Genomic DNA, 16,949 nt, shown 5'->3' on the forward strand with positions numbered 1-16,949 from the left:
CTGCAATGAAAAATTCAAAAAGATTAGGAAGAATCGAAAGATGGAATGCACAAGTAGGGCACTTTGAGATCAAGTATGAAATATTATCTTCACCAAAATCGTAAGTCATCGCAGATTTCTTGGCAGAATTTCTATTGGAAGAAGATGAACATGTTGAAGAAATGATGGATGTGGATGAAGAACATGGGAATCCTAAAGATTTGTTGACAGATCATAATTCAAATAGATGGGAGATACTGGTGGATGGATCATCAAATGGAGAAGTCAATGGAATTGGAATAGTTTTTATTTCACCAGCAGGGGCAAGAATGGCTTACTCATTCAGGTTGGAGTTCGCGTCCACCAATAACGAAACTGAATATGAAGCGGTGGTGCACGCGTTACAGTTAGCAATTGAAATGAAGTTAGAATATGCAAGAATAACTAGTGAATCACAGTTGGTAATCCGCCAGATAGAAGGATCATATAGCACAAATGAGCCTTCTTTACAGAAATACAAGAAGCTAGTCACAGAGTTAGCAGTCCAAATTCAAAAAATAAGTGGAGGCACATATACAGGAAAGACAATCGATTCGCGGATGCAGTGGCTTTTATTCCTTCTATGCTAGTAGATCCAACTGCAAGGTTTATAAATATATAGACGCTCTTTTCGCATTCAATTAAGAAGGAAGAGGAAGAAGACGCAGACATAATGATAGTAGAAAACACAGAAGAAGAGCAAGCGAACAAAGACGCAGATTGGAGAACCCAACTTCATTTATACTTGGAGAAGGGAGAAGTACCAAGAAACAGGTTGGAGGCACACAAGCTAAAGAGTGGAGCGACAAATTATGAGCTAGCTAAGAGATGGTGTACTATATAGAAAGTCATTCCTTGGACCATCACTTAGAAGTTTAACGCGAAAAGAGGGAATGGAAAACCTGAAGGCACTACACTACGGGGATGCTGGGAACCATAGTGGAGGAAGATATTTAGCATACAGGACAAAGATACAAGGGTATTATTAGGCGCACTACATGCATGAGGACGCAAAAGAAGTATCAAGACGGTGCGAAGAAGGCCAACGTCACGGAAAAAAGATACATGCACCTGGAGCGACATTAAACTCATCAACAAGTGTATGGCCATTTGGAAAATGGAGCTTAGACATTGTGGGTCCATTTATACCAGGAACAAGGCAAAGGAGATACCTAATAGTAGCAACAGATTCATGTGCAGCATATTCGAGACAAAGATGTGTTCACGTTCATATTTCAGAATATCATCTGCAGATTTGGAATCCCTGCGCAATTAGTTTCTGATAATGGAAAACAATTTGAAGGAGAAAACATAGAAATACTGCTTAACGCATTCAAAATTCAAAGCGGAAAACCCACTCCGTTATATCCACAAAGTAATGGACAAGCGGAGGAAACTAACAAGACAATCACAGATATACTAAAGAAGAAGTTGGAAGGATACAACAAAGGGTGGTGCGAACAAGTGCATAATGCAGTATGGGCATACAGAACAACTAGGATAGAAGATACAAGAATGTCACCTTTCTGTCTGACATGGAGTAGAAGCGGTATTACCAACTGAGGTCATCATTCCTACAACTAAGAAAGAAGCATGGGAAAAGAATTTGAGCGCGGACTTAATTTTAACAAAACTTGATGATTTAGAAAAAAGTAGAGAAATTGCACTATAACATATGGAAAATTACCATAACAGGATAGCTCGATCGAGAATATAACAAGTGCGTCAAAGAAAGAGAATTTCATCCAGGAGAGCTAGTGTTGAGAGAAATACCGCCTTATCAGAGAGGAGGAGATGGAAATCTGGCGAAAAGATGGGATGGACCATACATAATAAAGAGGGTAGTTGGAAATGGAGTATACTAGTTGATGGATCCTGAGGGATGAAACATGGGTCGCAAGCTTGAGCATCCGTGGAACAGATTATATTTGAAGAAGTATTATCCATAAATCATGTTGTAGTCACCGCACACATGAAGAAAGTAATCCCATGCATCTGAAAGTGAAGTATATGCAGATGAAGATGCGAATTTTTCCACAAGGATGTAATATTCAAGCATATGAATAAAATAAAGACTTTTCTCTTTTGTACATAACCCATATCTTAACACAAAGGAAAAAATAAGACCTTACAATAAGACCTTAATAGAAGGAAACAGAAGTAAAGACTCCAACTAGGGAGGCGAGGCATCCAATTGTGGCGTGCACCCTAGTTCGCATACCATAAGGGGCAATGATAAGACCTAACGCACGTCATAATTGGGGAAAACCTGGTTAGCATGACTTAGGGGAAAGCTACACCGACCCTGAAACCCGAGTCATGGAGATTTGGGGTGAAATAAAATCCCATCCAGGAGAGGCGCCTAAATCGAAAGATTAAGGTGACAAGGTCTCTCCTAAGGAGTGCAGAAACTCGATCAGGGCGCCGGGGTACACGGTTGAGTCAAGAGTGTCTGGGGCGTCTGGAGCGTACATGACCGCTCTTGATAAGTTTTGACTATGATGCACTCAGTCCAAAGAAATCCCATTTAGGGCGCGGTCTTGTAACGACAATCCATCTCCGCGGAGGGATAAAAGGCCGCGAAAAGAACTGATTGCTGCATCATTGGATGGGAAGAGCCCACCCCAACCCGGTATGGGTAAGATTCCTTGAAGGGGTAGTCAGGGGGAATATAAGGACGTCACCCTCCATTAGGGAGATGAATTGTGTCTAAAGACGCAAATATCATGAGGCTTTTTACTCACGGGGGTATTAAGGCTTGTCATTTTTGCGTGTCAATAAAATCTGCAGAGGCAATAATACAAGAAGATGATAAGGTGAGATCAATGGGTCATTACATGAAAAAGTAAGGACTGTCTGCGATTTCGTCGCACAGAAGAAAAAATCATATATTAGGATAAATAAGACCTTTATTTAGTAAGTTCCAATAAGACCTCAAGAGAAAAATATAATTCGCACTAACATTGTTTTTGCAGGAGATATTGAAAGGGAAAATGCCGCAAAGACTTACCCACAGAATGAAAAGTCGAGGCATATTTCTTACAAGGAAAATAATAAGAGGCAAGTATGAGAATTTAAACAAAAGAGATATTATCTTCCTTGTTAAGAAACGAGTAACATAAATAAGAATTTGCTTCAAAAATACATTTGCAAAAACTCATAAGCAGACACAAAAGACCAAGGAAGGGGAAAACCTAAGTATCATTAGAAGGCGCATCTTGGATAACCGCAGAAGCTTCAGCGTCAACTTCGCTGCCGAGATTGATATCAGAACTTAGAGATTTGAAGAGGCCATCACAAGACTCGTCCTTTTCAGGCTCACTTTCTTGAAGGGGAACTTCAGGATCTTCCTCATCATCGCTTACATATTCATAATCACAGTCAGGCTCAGGAAGCTTCTCGTCTTCTCTTATATCAAGAGGTGCCACATTTACTAAAGGAAGTGAGTTGTATAGGAGAATTTTGTTTACAAAAGCTTGAGCCTTAATATGAGCTTCACGAGCGACACCTTTCTCAACATTCCTGATGCCAACCTCCATGAAGTTCTCAAAATATGAACATCTCTTATTCACTCGGTCTCGAGAAGAGGTAAGTGTTACGAACCTTGGCCAGATCAGACCTCAACTGAGAGATGGTGGACTGGTGAAATTTCTCAGACTCTACAAAAGAATAAAAATAGAATTATAACCAGAGCGAAATTTTCACAGTATCAAGATATAAGTAATCAAAGAAGACAAGTAAAATGAGAAAGTCATCTCCGTGTGACTACCTTCCCTCTGACAAAAAAGATATTGAGCTAAAGGGAAACCACTATTCTTCATATTCTCCATAGCCTTATCAAAATCATCACCAACCAAACCCTTAAGACGGGATCAAATCTTCTTTTTATCCGAAGAGAGAGAGACCTTTTCTTTCATGAGGGCATCATGAGACTCTTTTAGTTGCGTGTGTTGCTCTAGAAGTTGGTTCATTTTCACGGTCAAGTTTATCTTACTCTGAATAATCTTTTCATTCTGAATGATTAATTCCCTTATCGATTCATCATGTTGATTCCTTAATGTGCGAAGAGATTCCTGAGATATTGACGCGTAAACATCGCTTATTTCTTTAAGAAAGACTGCTTTTCTTTGAACAAATCCTGACTCTCATCTGATAAAGTTTGATGTTTTAAATCAGCACTATACAATAATCCATATAGATGGGAAACTTGAGAACCCAACATCTCATTTTGACTAGCTAAACAAAGATTTTCATTTTTTAAATTTTCAATCTGATCAAGCGAGTATGAATGATCATTGTTTAATTGATCTACTTGGCGTTGCAATTTCTCATTGTCCAAGCGAGCATCTTCAACGTAAAATTGAAACTTAAATCTCTCCATGACGCGTTTCTGGTTTAAATCTTAAACATATGCATGCAGAAATTTATGACTTGGATACTGATGCACACATTTTTGTGTCTGATTTGTCCCGATTCTATATATTGTTAATACCTATTTTTGTACTTATTTTGGTATTTTATGTCTTTGTAGGTATTTTTGGGTAATAAACGTTTTTGGAGAAATCAGCTCGAAAAGTTGGTAAAAGCATCCCGGAGGACACCTATTGTTCGGACTCTCAGTTTGGATAAGGGGCACTCAGTTGATAAGGGGCACCTCACCGCTACTTGCACCCCAGACCTGCTATTTACACCCCACGGCTAATGGCACCCTATTCTGGTTAGGGGGCTTCCCATCTTCATCGTTTAAAATGGATTTTGGCGGGAATAGAAACCAGGCAGCTGCGTAATTTTCTGGAGAGGATTTAACGAGATTTAATCGGAATTTCTCACCGAGTTGGGTTGGTTTGGGCCTGTGATCACAAGTCAGGTTTGCTAATGTGTTTAGTCCCATAAGAAAAGAAAGATCACATGTAATTTTTATAAAACAGATAAAGGAAAGTTTCTCGGGTATTTTTCCGAGTTATATATGGTTGTTGCGTGACAGTAAGGGAGATTATATTCCCTGTTAACTGAGTTTTATCTTTGAAAGGAGTCTTGGGTAAAACAGGGAAGCCGTATAGAGAGATTCGAGGAGATGGCCTCGTGACTTGCAGGGAAGTTAGCTGTCGATAATGGTGGTAGGTATATATAGAAGTTCCATGATATTCTTCTATAATTAACACTATACCTATATCCGGATGATGTCTAATCGAGGAAGCTTTAACAGCTCATAAGACGCGTAGCAAAGGAAAAAGATAAAGAAGGAAAATCGCCGAGACTTCAGCTCAAAGAAACTGGAGATTTCTCCGAGGTTTGATTGGCCAGTTGAGTATATAAAGGGTGTACGAGAGCTGTAGAAGTCTGTCGAGACTTTGGGATAGTTTGAGGTAGTTGCAGAGTAAGAACAAAGGTTGCAGAGGCGTTATTCATCGCAGCTGAGGAGGAAGAAGAAGAACAACAGAACCGTCACCATTTCATTCGAATTTGTAACGGTTCTGCAACAATTATATCTGTTAAGCTTTTCCGTGTAACAACAGGCTCTGTAACAGTGGGTTCTGTAATAATTATATCTGTTACCAATCCGCTGCTTTATTAGTTTTCTCTTATTTTTCACACTTTTGAGCTATGAACACTTATCTTGAGCACGTGAATAATATGAGGAGCTAAACCCCATGGCAGTGGCCTTCAGACAGATATGAGAAACACCGTTCACCTAGTCAACATCAAAACCATATATGTTTTTCTCTACATCCATCTCTTAATCTATCCATGTGATTTGTTGACTCCGGATATTGATGTCCATAGTGCGACTATTTGAGTAGAGATCTGTTACTTATATATGAATTTTAGTATGCTTGAGTGCCAACTCGTGTACAACAATTGGAATTTCGCATCAGGGTACTTCCTCCCGTAATCAATGAGAGTATGCCAACCGAGGAGATTCTTTAGTGTTATTCCAAGGTTCTGACTAGATACCTAGGGTCTGGAGTAAAGGTTTTGTCAGTATATCTCTTCTAAGCCCTCCCGAGACTATAACTCAGCCACTAGGGCCACCTAGGGGTTTAAAGGCTTATTGCATACGCTAAATGCAATCGACGATGCCTGCGACAGTGAGTTAGGATTTTATTTTATTTTTGCTCGAGGACTAGCAAATAATAATTTTAGGGGTATTTGATGGACACATTTTTGTGTCTGATTTTCTCAATTCTATATATTGTTAGTGCCAATTTTTGTATTTATTTTGGTATTTTATGTCTTTGTACGTATTTTTGGGCAATAAACGTTTTTGGATAAATCGACTTGAAAAGTTGGTAAAAGCATCCGGAGGACACCTACTGTTCGGACTCTCAGTTTGGATAAGGGGCACTCAGTTGATAAGGAGCACCTCACTGCCACTTGCACCCCAGACCTTCTATTTACACCACATGGATAATGGCACCCTATTCTGGTTAGGGGGCTTTCCATCTTCATCGTTTAAAATGGATTTTGGCGGGAATATAAACTAGGAAGTTGCGTAATTTTCTGGAGAGGATTTAAAGCGGAATTTCTCACCGAGTTGGGTTGGTTTGGTTTTGTGACGACAAGTCAGGTCTGCTAATGTGTTTAGTCCAGTAAGAAAAGAAAGAATCATGTGAGGGTAAAATACCCGATCGCCACGTGTCATCATGTTAAGAGATGATTTCATGATGAAGAGATAAGGGAGAAACACCAGATCATAATCTATATAGTGATTTCGTCTGAATCGAGACACATGCCACAAACGTTACATGAATGACGCGTGTAAGGAGTGGTCTAATCCGCACAGAAAGTCAATTCTAAAAAGGGGGACCACATTCAGTGAAGAGTCAGAAGAGATGAGGACGAGTCTACAACATCTCCGAGAACTCGGACGACCTATACTATAACCTTAGGATGATGCAGCAGGAGGTTACCCAAGGAGAACAACACGATGATGCACGAAGCGAGATAACTCGGAGAGGAACCTAGCCTACCATCACGAGGGATAATATAGAAGCTCGTCCGAAGACCGGAGAAGATAGACGATAAACCCTATGTGCTCGGAGAGGACGGACCTTCACGATTTTTATTTGTCTATAAATACCAGCCCATGTAATAGGAATGGGACAACGGATGTAACCTTAGATGGTCTTTTTACAGGGAATTCCTGAGGAATATCTAGATAGAGAGGGGTTAGAAATCTAAGAGATATTTGTAGCTCCTTCAAGGTTAAGACCTAGAATCATAATAAAGAATACATCTTCTTTCACGTGGACGTAGGTCTTCATGGCCGAACCACGTTATATGCTTGTGTCAATCTTTACTTTCTTGCTATTTACATCTTGTTTATGAATGAATCTTGATTGTTAGTAGCTTTTCAGTCTTTAGATTTTCTTGGGTTTAGTCATCAGAAAAGATGCAACTACATTCTGGCACTAGAAACAGGGAGGTATGAAGATATAATCTACCCCCCTAAAAGAACTCTACATTATTTTCATGATTTTTCTAGTAAAGGTGGATCTCATACCACTGTGTGAAGTTCTGTCAAGATTCATGAGTAGATCTCGGATCCAAACACGAACTACGAGATCAGTGGAGTTATGATGACCCACGAAATCGACATATATACACTTTTTTCTTTGATTTTCGCCGAGATTTTTCATTTTTTAGAGATTTCTCGTATCTTCCTAAAGATGCTCAAGAGAGTTGAAGATCGGAGTGAAAATGAAGTCTCTAGTACTTCAAAGCACCACTCAAACGATCTCTTCCATGAAAGAGCTGGGAAAGATTCATAATCAGTAAGCTTCATGAGTGAAAATATCACTCTATGAAAGTCGAAAAGACAAGTTCTATATGATGTTCAAAAGACAACTCAAAATAATCCAAGATGTCCTTCTAAGAAATTCAAATCTAAGTCAAGGGGAGAGATTAATGAGTAAATAATCAGTCATCAAGCTAAAAGTTTGTTGAAAATCAAAAATTTCAAAAGATCCAGAGATATTTTCCTAAAATGGAAGATATGCTGAGGTCATCATGATCTTATCTCCACCCAAATAGAGAAGTGACGTGTAGAGAGGGGTATTTCTCTCAAGAAGAGACAAGAAAGATACCTTTGGCCCACCACTTTCACTTTATGCAAGTGGGGAATGTTTTGACATTTTCACATGTCTCTCAAATTTGCTGATAAGTCTTCCTGTACTAGAACTGTCCAGTATGAACTATGACTTAGTAATTGCACGTGACCTGCAAACCTAGGGTCCCACTTTTCTGAAAGAGAAGACAAATTAAGTACTACTGCATATGTTGCAGGGAAGATAATGCTGACGAGACGATCTACTCGTACGAACCATATCGAAACTGGTGGAGCCCCAACGGAAGGACTTGACAATATGGAGTTAGGCGATCCTGTGCACAACGGTGCAGTCCCAGGAGAAGGACAACCCAATAACCAATATCGGGAAGGGCTAACAGATAATTCTAGCTCTGATGAGGAAGAAAACCCCTTCGAAGGTCAAGACGATGTCCTCTAAACTCAACCAGGAGGGTTGAATCATTTGCCAAGGCAAACAATAAACAACGAGTTACAGAAGGAAAACCCTTCTAATCTCGGAGACACCACAATGACTATTGCCACCATCTTGAGAGCCCAAGAGGCACAAGATGAAAGGATGACAAAGCTAGAAAGGCGTAAACTCAATGGCGAAACGAGTCATCTTAGCTCGTGAATGTAAAATCCCAGGGCGATAGATGGAATCATCCGATCCCATGAAAACACAATCCTGGTGGCAAAAGAAGTCATCCAATCTCATGAAAGTAATCTCCAAAGGCGATATACGTGATCATCCTATCACGAGAAAACAATACCCTAAGGGGAAAAAGAGGTTATTCGATTTAGTGGAGAAAAAACCTTGATGGACCAATCCGATCTCGTGAAGACGAAGTCCCGAACGATCCCAAGATGAGTCTAGCTCGTGCTACCAGTAATGAAGAACGAAAAAGCCATCCGGCAGAAGGAATAGTACTGATTGGAATTAATCACCAATCACTGTTGCTGCAAGTCAAAACTTGTCGATCAGGGAGGTAAACCCACTCTGTAAATGACGAAACCAAATTCCCTAATGGAGTCTCACAAAAGCAATCATCATTGCTGCCATCTTGATGTGACGAACAGAGAAGTACACCCCAAAAACATGGAGGTCTAAATGGTACATGATGTCAATGATGAAGAAAAAACAGTCCAATGGGATAATCGAACGCACGGAAAGGACATGTCCAATCTCATGCAAACAAAATTCTTAGATAAAAGGGATGAGCTTTATCTTGAGAAATATCAACCCCGGAGGAACAAGCTTTCCGGCAGTCGTGATCCATGACGACCAATGGTGAAAACAGAATTCACCCACCCAAATGGTCACGATACCAAGTCTCGCTGCCACGACGAGATAAATGGTTGGCATAATCCAAACCTCATAGGAACATCAGCTCGTGTTGTCGACGGAGGAGCCAGAGGCACTCTAGCTGCACATCATGCATGCACTTACGAAGTGACCATGACAATGAATAACGGAATAAAGGCTGACTGCCATGATAATAGATTGGAATCGATCACCAATCACCGTGGTTCCAAGACGAACTGCTGCATCACTTCCTAATTAACGAAGTCATGTCAAAAAACATTACTACGATGAACTCGGGCGAACCAATTCGTTATTACCCATCCGATCATCGGAAAGATAATATACTAACTCGGAGTACTTTCTCGGAGAGGTAATTTATAGCCACATCCGAGGAGGACAGCTTAAGTCGGACGAATGAGCTCGTGAAAGAACAATTCATTCCCATATCCCACGATGGTGCCTAAAGATGAGATGTACCTCAAAAGGACGGACAATGGTGGCATTGGAGGGATGACTCCACATGATGGAGACTGGTGATCAAAAACACTAATGATTATATATTATGAATCATTTTTTATAAACAAAAACAACGAGTAATACTAGTGGTCATGAAACCAGGTGAATCCCAGAGGCGCAAAGTCGAAGAAGTAGAAATGGATCAATTCATCACCAATATCCATTACTATAGAGTACCAACTCGAGAAGCTTGCAAATCATGAGCTCGAACTTTCCATGTTTACTACGGCGAACTACTTGGCTAGCTATCACAACGTCAACGACGAGATGGCACAAAATAAAAAATCAAGTCGACATACCTCGACGAAGCAAGGCTAGTCCGCATAACGGCAGTCTTGAATCAACATGCTCCACCTAGGTGAACAGGGAAGGATCCAAAATGGCGTTAAAACCCGCGAACGTAGGTGCAAGGCTTCGCTGCCATGACGAAACAGTCGATTGGGGTTCACTACCAGTCAATACTATAATAACATGTGAAGTAGAAGGAGTCTGATCCCGATCACATGAGAGTTGAAAGACGAAATCACTTGATGTCTGTTAAACACCAGACCAAGCCATGGAAATATGGTGAGCCCAACAAAGAGGCACTAAAACTTAAACAGACCAATGGAGCCATCCTGTTACAACCAGGAAGGAGTGATTGAGAAAATCCAATCACTAATCGCCACTGAAGCGGAGGGATGAACTCTCATATTAACTAAAGGCATACAAATGCACACCAAATTAGCCAGTATGGCTTCTACCTCACTAGTAATGACGAGGAAACATCAAGGATTCTTGAATCCAAGACTAAATAAATAACAGACGGATAATGACTACGGTTTATCCTAAGGTGATAATAAGGCCATCAAAAAAGGAAATTGCATGATGGCACTGAAGTGGTAAGCCACTGGATGATATCCCGATGAATCACGACGATTATAACTCCCAGCACTGACGAGCAATGATGAAGCACTCCATAAGCGGAGCAATCTTGAAGTAAGACGATATCAAAAACTAGCTAATAAGCAGAACTATATATGAGAAAAGTTAATGCCAAGGAATACTCTCTATAACAAGTTGTCTCGCTGACAGCAAGACGGCGAACGTAAAATTTGTAGGCAAGCAGTCAACAATCTGCCTCATCAATTAAAAGCTGAACTAAATAGAGCACCAAGCTAAACCGCTACAAACAACAACAATTAATGAGGGGCTCTCAACATTCTGGCACAAACATGTGCGACCCTAACTAAGATGAAATCAGGAGTCAACTAATAAATTGGTGATTCCCATCCACACTATGTGCTTCACTAACAGAAACCCATCAATGGGGCATCAATAAAATGCTACTTCAAAACTTGAAGTAAAAATACTGCGGCGACAGACAAGCAGTACCAGAACCACTATGAGCGAAGAGGGTCGTCACCCTACAATGGTGGAAGGAGCTTAAATTTCTCATCCCACTTCTGTTGTACTCCCAACAAAATAAAAAACCATGAAAAGTTAAATTATGTACTAACTTGCAGGAGCATCTCATAATGAAGGGCCATGTACATTGTGATAAAATTAAAAAGACGAAACAATTGTTAACATAGCAATTCAGCTCCGAAATGGATGATGACTCCCGTGACGCACAATCTTGCTGCCAGAGGTGAAGTCCATGCTTGAAATTACAGCCACAGTAATGATAGCACATAAAGGTGAACTCACCCCATGAAATTATGCCCAGAGCTACATCGCTCGGTAACTCATGGCGACACCCAAAGAAGGCCAAACCATGAAGTAATCTCCACCATCCGCAAAACAGTTGATATTGACGATCATGAGTCAGTATATAAAGACGCAAAAAAGAATTTGGTGCCGGAGAAAGCAAGCCACGAAGAAGCCAGACGAGCCCGACACCTGTAATTTAAGCCACGATGACGTGCAAAATAGAGGAGCCAGATGAGATCTACCATACAATCCTCTAAAAGAAAAATATTGCTAAGAAGGTCACTACCCAAAGCAACAACAGACATCTCCAAGATGAGATAGGAGAGTACCTTAGCATTCTAACGAGAATGACAAAATTCGGAGGAGACGCTCCTTCAAGACCATCAAATATGGTGTAATTCGGAGGACACATTCCTTCCACATCATCAAATATGGAATATACATATTGCTAAAGCCCAATAGGATAAATTAGCACGTTCAAGGAAAATAGGATTCCAAATGGCACTCTTCTAAAAAGCCCATCAAGTATGGCACTCAACCGAGAAAACCTCTTCTCGATAGACCATCAAGTATGGTATGGTACTAGCCACACCTTCCATTCTCCATAGAATGATGCGGGTACTACCCAAGCTGCCTAAGACGGACAAACAGACCTAGGGTAATGCCATATGACCCCATGAAGTGAGATGAAGCAGGGAACACCCTAAGCTACCTGAGACGGAACCAGACCTAAGGTAATGCCATCACGACCACAACTCGGATGATGTCCTAACATAAAGGAGGTATCCAGAACTGAAAAACTCACCTTTGGCTAGGGCGAGAATCATTCGGCCGAGATATCGCCCTACAAAATTTGGTTGCACGATGTGAATCAAACATTTGATCACAAAACCAAGGGGCAAGTGTAACCTAAACATGACACTATTAAAATAACAAAGGTGAGAAAGGAAATTTGTTATACTCCAAATCCAACACCGTAAGAGATGACCTGTCCAGCTAAGGAACTGATCAGTCCTTAAACTTGTCACCCATGGTTGGATTAATGGCACAAACGAAAAACATCCTCAGAGCCATCACAAATTACAAAAAAAAAAAAAAATTCATTCCGAAAAAGCGGCAACGCCACAAAAGCGAGTCTGATGAGATAATCCAATAATATCTCAACAAATGATGGACAAACGAATCCAGTCATGATTTAAAATTATTTACAAAAACAAAGGCGAACTTAGCTCTTGAAACATCAGCTTACCTCGTTGCCATACAAGGATCGCATTCGCGATACCCAAAGCATAAAACAAAAATTCTGCACGAGGACCACTATGGTGGTTAAAGAAGGTGTGCAGTCCAAACCATCAGGAGGGCCACCCACTGCACGGAGATAAACTAACTCTACAACATTGAAATTCTGGCGTAACCCAAGGCGAGAAGCGACCGACCGCCCAAAGGAGTACTTATTAAAGTAAATATAGCATTTAGCAAAATGCCACCTAGCCAACACCACCACACAGTAACGATGGCCAGGAGATGAAAAATCATCGTAAAATGTCAAATAAAAAGGACGAATTTCATTTCCAAACCGCAAAAATGCGTGAAAGACGTTCAAAAGACGCTATTATTATGTAACCCACATAAGAAGGCAAGGAACAGATCCAAGGGGCAAATGAACCCAAGACACATTTATCCATTAATGACAATAAGGCGGGTGGACTGATGTTAAAAATACATTTCCCAGTTTGTGCCAAAGACCAACTGAAGGCCGGTAAAAGCAAGGGTGATCCGAACAAACGAAGTCAAACGAAACAGACGGCGTAAAATACAATTTTCCCAGGAGCAAGAAATTAACAGGAGAAACTTAAATTCACTCCAAAGGATGAGACAAACAAAATCCAAGCAAGGCACATCGATCTATAAGCTATTAGGAGAATAGGCATGCACGAATCCCACTGAAGGATCACGATGTCCATCCCAACCATAAAATAAATGGAGGAGCACGATGTCTGTCCCAACCAACCCTTGACAATAGCGGCGGGAAGAAACATGGTGACCTGAAGGGAGCTTGGAGAACACCAATCTCATTAATCACAACAGTTAGTTGGAATTAATCACAAACTACTAATCCAATAAATCTAAAAAACAAGCTCAAAGGCGAAATAACATGACGAGTTGAATCATGCAGGGGCACTACCTGTGCCTCGGAACTGAGTATAAGAATAGGGGCAAGTATGCATACTACAAAGGAGCAAATAGGATTCCCATACTCAGTTCCTTCACCAACATTCGTAGTGCCAAATAATGGAGCAAACAAAAGCTCATAATGGTGCGGCAAAAGAAGAGGGTCGTCACCGTACGATGACGATTGACGATAAAATTTTCTACTATTCGTTGTTCAAAGAGAGTCCTTAAGAAGGACTAGCACTTCCACCACCAAGAAGTTATACTTAATGTCACAAAAGATGCAACTACAGATCACACGTAATTTCTATAAAACAGAGAAAGGAAAGTTTCTCGGGTATTTTTCCGAGTTATATATGGTTGTTGCATGACATTAAGGGAGATTATCTTCCATGTTAACTGAGTTTTATCTTTGAAATGAGTCTTGGGTAAAACAGGGAAGCCGTATAGAGAGATTCGAGGAGATGGCCTCGTGACTTGCAGGGAAGTTAGTTGTCGAGAATGGTGGTAGGTATATATAGAAGTTCCATGATATTCTTTTATAATTAACACTATCCTGAGATACAGATGATGTCTAATCGAGGAAGCTTTAACAGCTCATAAGACGCGTAGCAAAGAAAAAAGATAAATAAGGAAAATTGCCGAGACTTCAGCAAAGAAACCGGAGATTTCTCCGAGGTTTGATTGGCCAGTTGAGTATATAAAGGGTGTACGAGAGTTTTAGAAGTCTGTCGAGACTTTGGGATATTTTGGGGTAGTTGCAGAGTAAGAACAAAGGTTGCAGAGGCGTTATTCATCGCAGCATAGAAGGAAGAAGAAGAACAACAGAACCGTCACCATTTCATTCGAATTTGTAACAGTTCTGCAACAATTATATCCGTTAGGATTTTCCCTGTAACGGCAGGCTCTGTAACAGTGGGTTTCATAACAATTATATCTGTTACAAACCCGCTTCTTTATTAGTTTTCTCTTATTTTTCACACTTTTGAGCTATGAACACTTATCTTGAGCACGTGAATAATATGAGGAGTTAAACCTCATTGCTGAGGCAACAGAGGAAGCCGTTTTTCCAATTATTATGTGGTAATTTCTATTTAACTTAATTTTTGCAATTCTTTATGATTATTTGCACTGAACTGAAATTGAATATATGATTCTGATTAAGTGGATGTGATTTCAATTGATGGGTCATGCTTAGGTTAAGTCTTTTGATGGTCCATGCTTTCGATTTACAGCTATTGTTTTGAGAATCTACTTGTCTAGGCAATATTAAAAATCAAATTGAATGTATAAGTTGCAGAATTATTGTTATTGATTGAATCACTGATAATTGGTTAATGGTGGAATCCATAGTCTCAGTCTTCTCTATAATCTTGAAATCTATCTTATTAAATTTGATTCTAAAACGAATATTTACAAGTCTGAGTGAACGATACTTTTCTTATCACTTTACAACAACAATAAAAATCTCATCAGATACAAAAGCAAATTATTTCTAAAATGAGTCATAAGGATGAAGGGATAAGTACCTCTGAGATCTTGATTCTTGTTGCGAAGACTTTCGGATTCCATAGTAGCAGTATAAAGTTCCCCCTTTAGCTTGCTAACTTCCCCTTTTAATGCGGCATTCTGACGAGAGAGTTCTAGTATGGTATTACTAGATTCAGAAAATCCTTCGGCCAGAATCATGCGACGACAGGATTCCTAAAAGAAAAATAAGATAAGAATAAATATGAATTGAGGCAGTTCGAATAAGAAAAGTATAAGCGAAAGAGTGCCTACGAAGAGATCAAGAGCGATATGAATAATTTGATCGATTTGAGAGAAGATATCGCTCCTTGTTGGCTTGTTCGGTGGAGAATCACACAACAACTTCATCAGAGCATCACAGATACGAAGCTTCAAAGGATCATTAATAGACGAATGAGCAGCACTGATGATCTCAGACAAAGTTTGAGCAGCAGAGTTTACTCCCTCCAAGACCCCCTTATCAATAGAGATGACTTCCAAAGAAATGACCTTAGAAAAAGAAGGAGCGGATGCAGAAGAGGCGATGTTTTCCATATGTGCGGCAATAGCAATATTCTCCAATGATGCGGGAATATTTGCAAACAAAGGAACATTTATAAAGGTAGAAACGGTCTGATCCACCGTAGGAACGGTCACAGTCGCAAAGGCGGAGATTTCCATTACCGCATGGTCAATTAAAGCATCATCTTTAGAAGCGAAGATTTCCTTTGGAGAAGCAGAAACATTCAAAGGAGTTGAGGCAATCAAATCTTGTATGGGAGCGTCAACATTGACGTGAGGATAAATATCGATCTCCTTTTCTTTACAATCAAAATTGGGAATGACAAGACTAGTGTTGAGCGACGGGGCTTTCCGAACCTTTTTGATCTTTATCTTTTTCCCACCATCAATCTCACATTCAGAACCCTGCGAAAAACAACACATATAAGAAATAGAGGCAACAATATTGTTTTACAAAAAAGACAGTATTTCTTACTCCTTTGTTGTGTGAAGGCTTCCTCTTGAGATATTCCATGTCTTTCAAGATCGAAGAAGTTCTAGTATTAGAAATCGTAATCTTGGTATTACCAGAGGAAGAACTTTTGCTGCAAAACAACCAGTATGGGAATTAGAATAACAACAATGGAGAAAGGGGAAAACAAAAAAAACAGTGGTGATAAGATATACTAACTTGGGTAGAAAATCCATAACAGCAGCAGCAAAATCAAAGTTAAGATTCCGAGAGGATGAAGAAAATCAAAATTTTGCAGGAGATGAATAAGATGAGGATCTGCAGAAGATTTACAGAGAAGAGAGCAGGGTAGAAGAAGTAGAAAAAAGATTATCTCTCCTCAACCCAGTTAATAAATAATAGAAAAGATGACCGGTTAAACTCGGACGTGCCAGTAAAAGGGGAAGGAAATCAACATGTGTAGACGGTACTGAAATCACGGAAGTATGTCGGCAGATAAGAATACGAAAAGGTGAATGTGTACGGTAGAATAAATTAGAATTTCTCATATCGCTCTCTTTATCAAGAGAACGGTATGAGAAGAGGCAAAATGTGGATACAAAATACCGCGCACACAATAAGCATGCGAAATAATGATCATCAAGACAGAGCGAAGACAACCGCGTAAAGCTTATCCAGAATGACGTATCATACAC

The sequence above is a fragment of the Papaver somniferum genome, chromosome 4 (genome assembly GCF_003573695.1).
Source record: "Papaver somniferum cultivar HN1 chromosome 4, ASM357369v1, whole genome shotgun sequence".
Classification (NCBI taxonomy): Eukaryota; Viridiplantae; Streptophyta; class Magnoliopsida; order Ranunculales; family Papaveraceae; genus Papaver; species Papaver somniferum.